Source organism: Vespa mandarinia, chromosome 1, assembly GCF_050613455.1.
Source record: "Vespa mandarinia isolate Hongniang chromosome 1, ASM5061345v1, whole genome shotgun sequence".
Taxonomy (NCBI): Eukaryota; Metazoa; Arthropoda; class Insecta; order Hymenoptera; family Vespidae; genus Vespa; species Vespa mandarinia.
Genome location: NC_140810.1, coordinates 357,043 through 366,157, shown reverse-complemented (window position 1 = coordinate 366,157; position 9,115 = coordinate 357,043). Strand labels below are relative to the sequence as shown.

At 43.9% G+C, this 9,115-nt stretch overlaps 1 long non-coding RNA gene across 1 annotated transcript; it reads left to right on the top strand.

The window, feature by feature from the left end:
- The first annotated feature begins 2,221 nt into the window (after positions 1–2,221).
- LOC146873256 (uncharacterized) lies at positions 2,222–4,408 on the top strand. Its single transcript, XR_014983117.1, has 2 exons — positions 2,222–2,314; positions 3,925–4,408. It is a non-coding gene; the product is annotated as an uncharacterized LOC146873256 (long non-coding RNA).
- Positions 4,409–9,115: the final 4,707 nt, after the last annotated feature.

The following is a 9,115-nucleotide window of genomic DNA, read 5'->3' as shown; positions in this document are numbered from 1 at the left end:
TGTATATATTTCGGGAACATTTTTCCCGCCTTTTCGAAGCACGATCGATGTTGGGGTTATCGTTCGATGAATTTGCATATCGCGGTACATAAACCGCACGTCGTATCGCCATCGTAGTTGTTGCGACCTCATATATTTCTCGATGAACGATGAAAATTTGCCACGATTGCCGATCTCCTTGAAGAATAGCGGTTTCCTATTTTATAGATTAAGCGAGCGTTGATCTCCTATTTTAACGCATTCCTTTTCCTTTCACTCTCTCTCTTTCTCTCTTTCTCGGATCATTTTTATGCACAGCCACGCACATTATCCGCATTAGAGAGATTCTCTCTTTCCCTCTCACTCTCTCTCTCTCTCTCTCTCTCTCTCTCTCTCTCTCCATCTCTATTTTCTCTACCTCTATTGGAAAAAAATTGATTTTAAGAGTGACGAAAAATTTCATTTTAAAGAAAGACAATTGTCGTTCTTAATGGAAAACGAAAATGCGAAGGCAAAGGAAGAATAAAAAGTATCGAGAGGAACGAAAGCGGAGAATCTCTCTTTGAAAGATCAAATAAGAGGAAGCCAGTGGAAGGACGAGGACGAAGAAGTCGAGACATGGTACCTCTCGTATTTAATTTCTCCTTCCGTGGTGCAAAGACACTCTCACGTCGCGCTCCCCTCCGCAGTCTACATGTAAATGCGAATAGGTAATGAATAATATTTAGTGGCGCTGCCAGAAAATAAATATTCATGCGACTCGGCTCGTATACGTGCGTGTTTATATATACCGACATATATCTAGCCAAAGATACACCGCGGATTCACCTTCCGTCATGTCCTCGGGTTCCCTTCCACGAATTCACGATGCCGCGTTCTCCCTCTCCTTCTTCTTCTCCTTCTCTTTCTTCTTCTTCCAGAGAGAGAGAGAGAGAGAGAGAGAGAGAGAGAGAGAGAGAGAGAGAAGATGACTAACGGCTAATGATAATATAATAATTATTACCACTCGTAGGTATGCATATAGAAGGAGAAAGAAAGAGAGAGATGAGGTGCATCCTCGGACTTCCAGAAACTTTAGCCGCGAGAAAGCGTAAATCTTGAACGCGTGATCGAACGACACCGTGATAATTATTTCGACAAGCCGAGCCAAGTCGTTTACGAGAAAACATAAGGTGGCGCCATACTCGAATAGACGCGTCGCTTCCGTACGACCTTCTACACGCTCCTTGCAGAGGCTTTAAATCTATCCTTCGATTACTTTATTCGACGAAGCATTTCAAATAGTCTCCCGTTGCTTTGATCCTTTTCTCTTTTAATGAATTATATGCTTCATCGAACGCGGCTAGATTTCACAAGAATATGAAATTATGCGTGTCATCGATACATTGCATATATGTAAATAAACTGAATGCGATAATGAAGGCATACTATTATCGAGATCGTATTATACATACGTATATCTATTTCTGTCTACGACGGAACGACGACGTCACGATATCTTTCGGTTTATGAGTATACTTAGGGAAGTTGAGCTCATTAAGATAAGAGGGAAAAAAGTTATTGCGTTACTCCGTTCCTTCGTAGCAGCGTAGTTATCTTTTTTCGTTGCATATACGAAAGAATTCTTAGAGCGATTCGATTAACAAGAATCGCGATAGAAGCTTCGAAAGTCTCCGAGCGCAGCTCGAATCGATCTCGAGTCCAGCACGAACCGTTATCGCATGCACGCTCAGCTCCGAGAGGTTCTTATTTCTTTGTATCACCCTAAGCAGACGTCCTTGAAAAGTTCTCGTGCGGGCAGTGCGCGTGTACGCAATGTGAGCAGAGGCCCGTAACCTCTGTCTCTCATCCTCATCTCTCTCAACTTCTCTTCTCTCCCTCTCCCGTCTTTGGCGTGCTCCCTGATGCAGTCGCACGAAATGAGCCGCGGCGATGATGCTGGGATACGAGAATGCGCGCGCGTCCGCGCGCAACGCACGTGCGATCGCGAAGCCGACTCCTCTCTGTCTCTCTCAATCTCTTTCTCTCCCTCTCTCTCTCTCTCTCTCTCTCGACGCACCTGCAGCTCGCCTGTCGACGCGTATCGATGCGTACGAGAGCTGTGTCGACGAGGCTAGCCGAGCTGCTAGAGAGAGAGAGAGAGGGGGGGGGGAAGAGGGGAGAGAGAGAGAGAGAGAGCGAGAAAAAGAGAACGAAAGGCGGGAGGAAAACGCATACACGACGGCTGCAGGAGGGAAGGGAGTGAAAGAGGAGGATAGAGAATGCCTGGAAGGTTGGATCGTTCGCTGCCGGTAGCAACGACCCTGGATGCATCGACTCCTGGGGTTGTTCGGTGGTAAGGGTAGTGGCTAGAGGGAGACAGTGACAGAGAGAAAGGTGCACCGAGTGACAGGAAAGGAGAGATGGAGAGGGAGAGGGAGAGTGATGGGGACGAGATGGGAGCAGGGGAATCACCCTTTGTCTACCATCTCTTTCTCCTTAACGAACTTCATATCCAGGATCCTAGTCCTTCTCTGTTTCACCCTTCGCCTCGTTCACCTCCCTTCCGCCAGACTCTCCCTATCGACTCTCCCACTTATCTACCCTCCCTCGCTTTCTCTCTCTCTCTCTCTCCCTCTCTCTTTCCCTCTATCCTCCCGCTCGCTGTTGCCTCTTCGGCTCTCCACGCTATCGATCCCGCAGCATCCACCGCGAAATAACGACGTACGCTCCTGCTTTTCTCTCTCCGCGTGTGTATATTTTCCTCTTTCTATCGTTTTTCTCTTCCATTCTCTCCCTCCCTCTCTCTCTATCCTCTCTTTCTGCTCGATTCCACCAGAAAGAAAGGAAGAAGAGGAGGGTCTAGCGTATTTGCAATAACTCTAACTATTCCTATCTCTTTCTTTCTCTATACGATCGAAGAAATTTCTTTGAAGCGAACCGATAACGTTAAGAAAAGATGTATAGTAGATAACTATAACCAAAGAGCGAGGAACACGTTCGATCGGACGTGTGGAATGATGTCGAATCGATCGTAGACTATGGCTACCGTTGAATGCTGCGGAAACGAGGAAGCTGCGAAATGGTTTGAGCGCGCCTCGTATTTTCCAAGAGAAGCTACCGGGTCGGTCCCACCGTCTCGACCAAACGAGACGTCTGCCGTTCCTTCCTTCCTTCCTTCCTAACATCTTGCCTACCACCCTTCGAGCCTTTCGCTCGTTTCTATCGTTCCTCGATTCTCCCGACGAAAATTACGGCGCCACACCGTGCCGGCTTTGTTTTATTTTCTTGGCCAAAAGTTTACGCTTCGAAACGTTGTTTCTCGAGCCCTTTTAAAAATTACTCCTCCTACAAGATGCTCGATAAAATTTGTATCCAAATGCGGACATGATCGGATTGAAATTGAATTTTTCATTGGTAATATCGATATGTATGATCTTTACGTGTCGTGCACGTGAAACGTACGGGATCCGAGAGTCATGCGAGCGTAAGAGATTTTCTGGCTTTTCCACAAAGTTATAACGGGTCGTCATCGATATTCCTCCATTGTTCGCGGTCCATATCCCTGTCGGGCTGTCACTGCCGAAAGTACCGTTTTGTTTCTTGCCTTTCAATGCGACAAAGCGCTATATACCGCGTTACGTTCGAAGGCACTCATTGAAACTGAAAAAAAAAAAAAAATGAAAGAAATAGAGGAGGATAGGAAGAAAAAAACTGCAATTTTACGGCGATAAAAGTGAAGTACACGTTTGGGAAAATTTATATCTCAGATTTTCCCAACACGTCGGTAAACCTTCAGAGATCTTTCGATCGTAGATGAAATTTTTAGAAAGAACTTCTCTCTCCCTCTCTCTCCCTTCCTTGATTAATTTTTACTCCGGCTTCAAGCACGAACGGAGCGATACTTCTCCTTCATCTAGACGACTATGATAGTTCGTAATTTCTTCTCGTCTATTCTTTCGACAGGCGTAGTGCAACGAAAACTCGAGGAGAGGAAAACGAATGCGAGAGGCGATGCAATCCTTCGTTGAACGCTGAAAGAAGAGAAATCATTCGGTGCAACGAACGTTCTTGGTTTCGTATAATCTCGTGGCCTTGATTCCGAAGAGCCAGATACTTATGCGAAGATATAAAGAGCGAAAAAGAAACGCGTTAAGAGAATGGAAAAGGAGATGGATGAGGAAAATGAGTGGAGAGAAGAGGAAGAGAAAAAAGGTCGGCCAGAGTGAAATAATTTTTAAGCTCGAGTCGACTACCCTGGGGCCGACCGTTGACAAATTAGCATAACAGGGAATCGACCCAACCGCCAAGTCAACCCCCACTAAAACCCCCCCTACCGGTTCGTCTCGAGTGCCAATTATATAGGCGTCCATGGAAGCCAACATCCGACGTTTAACGTTCGTAATCCTGCTAAAGGACTCCTTCCCTTTTACCTTCGTATATATGTACATTCAATTTTCACGCTTACAGAATTTTTATACGTATGTAACCGTTTAATTCGACGAAACCTTCTTAAGCGAATCGTCTAATTATCACGATTACCGTCTAGTATTTATTCTCGCCCTCGTGATTACGTGGCGATAAAGTGAGACAAAAAATAAAATAAAAAGTAAAACAATTCGAAGAGAAAAAAGTCATGCCTTTCGGCTTCGGAGTCGAAAAGAGTCCTTCACTTTTTCTCAAGCATTTTGCTTCGGAAAATCGAAAAAATACTGTTCCGATGACGCGACATACGACGAGACGTTCCATCTTCTAATATCTTCGAGCATCTCGCTCTCGTTCCGCGATTCGTTTTTCGCCTACGGCCAAAAACTACCCCTTTTTCGATGATCGAAGCAAACGAGGGGAATATCTTGGACGAGGATAGTGACCCGAAGGGTCGAACGGGCCTCGTAGAATCAACCACGGTATCACCGCGAGATTCCAATCTCTCAATTACGCGAATAAATCCGCCGGAAGTTTCGAGAATCAAAATGGCCCTGGAATGAAAATTGAATCGGAGAGACTCGCTCGAATTGAATCGAAAAGTTCCAATATAAAGTGAGAGCCTTTTTCTTGGTAACGATCATAGTGCGAACGCTATCACGTATATCTCTGGATATTTTTAATTAATTAATACTTTTATACGACCATAAAGAACATGAAAGAGAATAAATCATTTTCATTTTGGTCGAACTAACCACTCTCGTAATCACGATCAATGGATTACTCGGACGATAATTCGTTCTTTTCAACTTCGCTTAAATTCCAATTCGTACAACGATCGACGACATAATTCTGTTTGTCGTCCTCCGTTAAAATTCCGTCGAAAATCGTACAGTCGTTGGATTAGAACATCTCTTAATCGCGAAAGTATCTAGTCTCGACTAGTTCACCTACGTTGATAAAAATAGATGGACATAGTAAAGTAGACGTCTGCATTATTAATTATCCTACATCGTTTTCCCTGTAACAATATCGAGGTGAAGCAAGAAGCACGAACGTTAACTGTGTCCCCGCAATTTTTACCCTCTATTCCATAAATCGATTCAACGACTATCATCGAGTCGTTGAACGTTTTTGCGCGAGAAAAGAAGAAAACGTAAATCGGTATATCTCGAAATCGATGAGACTACCTATATGTATATCATTTAAATATCTTTCTTGTTTGGGAATAAATAAAAAGAGACTTTGAAGAAAGATCTATCTCCAAGGAATTATCTTTATGTATGCATTTGCCATAATTCTATACTAATTATGTATATACATATACATATGCATATACATATATATATATATATGTGTGTGTATATATAAATATTTGCATATCCCTTAGGCTCATTCACAAAATAAGCATTGAAATAGACCGGCTATCTATCTCTCTTTAGCTCGAGAGAGGTGGATAAAGCAGCCAGCCCATGAACGGAGGTCCAGGTGATTTGTGAGAGGTAGATGATGGTTACCCCGGGCCGTGCCACTGCTGCACCCTCGTTCGTAGTGCCGGTGCTGGTGCTGATGCCGTTGGTAGTAGTGTTACCTATAGAGAGGAACAAAAAGAGAGAGAGAGAGAGAGAGAGAGAGAGAGAAAGGGGTGGCGCGGAGTATCAGGGGTGTAGCTACCTCGGTGCACCGTGGGGTGGATTCTTGGCTCGGGTCAGTGCCCTCCCGTAACATTGAACCACCCTTGCGGTGCAGTCAGGGCCGTAGCTGGAACGCATGCGCGGCCCGAGCGGCCTCCCGGCACACGCCGTCGACAACACCACCACCGAAGCTACCATCGAAGCCACCACCGTCAACGCCACCCTGAAGCACCAGACCCTCTTCCTCTCTTACTCGTCTCGGTACTTTCCTTTCTTCCGTTCTGCCCCTTCTTCTCTCTTCCCCCCTTTCTTTCTCTCTTTCTCTCTCTCTCTCTCTCTCTCTCTCTCTCTCTCTCTCTCTCTCTCTCTCTCTCTCTCTTTCTCGCCATTCTCCAACAAAACATTGCCCACGCCCTTTTCCCTTCCCGGCCACGATTTCCGACTCGATCGAAATTCTACTTTGTCTCCTCTCGTGATTAAACGTCGATGCTACGATATCTTCCTATCGGTTCGATTTTGGTCGAAAAAGCGATCGATAAATAATGACAACTGTAAACTACTTCTCATAGTTATTAAAATTACTCTCGTAAATAGTGTCGTATAAAAATTTACTAAAGAAAATAAAAGGATAGACATCGAAAGTGTTTGCTTCTTCTTTTATTTTTCTCTTTTTTAAGAGGGAGATTCGATCATAGAATATATATCGATCTAAATTACGATCGAATCCGTATATCTTTATTATTGATCTAGCTGCATTTCCAAGAGCACCGATGTCTGGTACATAGGCGCATGCGAATTATAGGCGGGGCCGCGTCGAGTCGCTTGCAAGTTCCGTTTGCGAGTACCGTCGACTGCGAGATCGTCGGCTTCCAATTACTAGACGAATAAATAATTACAGAGATCGTTTACTTTAGCACGAACGCATATCTATTAGAAGGCGCATAATTTTGTCTCGCCTTGAAGATAGAACCGAAGAAAGGGGATTCAAATGAGGTAGTAGAAAAGTGCGTCGCGAGTTGGGAAATGAAAAAGTTTACTTCCCCATAACTTTTTCAATTCCATTAACTTTTATGATTACAACGTTATTTTATAGTTGAGAGCGTTGTCCCGTGTGAAATCAAAATAAACTAATTTTTATGGCATCTATTCTAATTTGTAAGAACGTCGGGCAATAGGATCTCTACATTTCCAAGTTCGTTTTATATGTATATAAAAAAAAAAGAAAAAAAGAAAAAAAGAAAGAAAAAGAAAAAGAAAGAAAAGAAAAGGAAAAGAAATGTCAGTTTAAATTCTATCGTAGTTGTCACGTCGAAATTTTTTATTGTCCACTTTTCGTAGATCGTATAAATGAGAGAAAAGTTGAAAGTTTGTGATCGGGTAGTTCGTTCGAAGGGAATCGAGGAGAGCGCGACGCACGGCGAATGCGCAACCGTGAGCGAGGAGTTCTACGAACTCTCCGTTGGTGCACTGAACTATTCTACCGATTGTTCCGCAAAAGCGTTGACATATCTCCGAGCGGAAAAGAGTGGGGGTAGAGCTTGAGAGCGAGGGGGATGCATCGATGGGGGACGTACGAACGGACGGAGGAGGGTTGCTACGAAATGACCTCGTTTTCACAGTTGGAAGACAAGTATCGCTTCTTTGCCGTTGAGATACGGCGCGTTTCCTCGAAATAATTCTGCCGAGGTTCGAGCTCCTTTACCGAGAAAGCATAGAAACTGAATTCACTTTGTATCAAAATTGTGACTCCCTTTTGGGGAAACGAACGCGAGAGGGAACGTACAATGCCTTGTATACATTTTCCACTTGCATTTGTATCTCTTAATAATATTGCAGTAATTTTAATAATATTGCAGTCAAACGTACGTACTATACTTTTCTTTAGAAATTTTATACGCCTACATATATGCTCATTGTCGCGAGCTAGGAATTTAGCATATTATCTTTTAAAAAAGTTCAACAAAAAATTTACTCGCAACTCGAGTTATAAAACTCGAGAATAAAAATATCGAACGGGGTCCTTCACCTCTGGCCCCGTCGGCACGTCATCGGCGACGTTGTAGCGTGTTTCGATCGGAGATATCGAGAAGGGACGGAATCCGTCGAATATATTTTTGTTGCGCTTTGCCTCGTAATATTCTCGAGAGCGTTGAAGAGAACGATGTCTTACAGACGGTACTGTGTTAGGTATAATGTTCGAAGGGGGTACGTTAATGTGCTCCCTCTCTCGCTCACCCTCTCGCCTGGAAACGTTGAACGTTCTCGAGAACGGGTCGTTAAAAAAGTCCGTTGGACTTTGCGTAACGCCCTCAAGATTGCGAGAAAGTGTAGGAGAAGAATGCGACTCGAGTCGTGTAGCGCTCGCTTATGCGCTCCATGCACCCCTGCTCTCTCAGCTGACTTTCATCGAGCTTGGAAATCGTTAGTCGGACGACGAGATGAAAAACGAAGAGAGAGAGAGAGAGAGAGAGAGAGAGAGAAAGAGAAACCGAAGCAACTGCAAATTCGATAATCCTTCCATCCTTCGATTTCTAGAGCGGTTCTTTGAGTCTCAATAAAACCGCTTGACTTATCCCAGATGATTTATCGAAATGCTTTCTGTAACGTCGAAGCGTCTTGACTAACACGAAATTAAATCATTTTATTATGACGATATCCTATTTCATATATATATATATATATATATATATATATATATATATATATATATAGAGCTATGTATACAGTCCCGGGTGATTTTTGCTTGAAAACCGAGTATGTTCAAAGTCTCGTGTTTGTAATTTGGAAAAGTACAAAGTAGCCTAGAGCTAGCAGGATCTTTCAAGACTCGGTTGCTCTCGGCCTCGTTGACACTTTTTCTAAAATCACGAGCGACGTATCCGTGGAGGAAAATCCATGAGAGGAAGAGTCGAGATAGATGAAGAGAGAAAGAGAGAGAGAGAGAGAGAGAGAGAGGGAGAGAGAGAGAAAGGTGGAAGAAAAAAAAAGTTGCCTCTTTCCGAGCAGGCAGTGCACGGTGGGTGGCCGAAGATGGGTGGAAGTGGGAGGGTGGACAGGAGGGTTTGCCAAGCGTGCAACGAATGGAGATCGATTCTGAG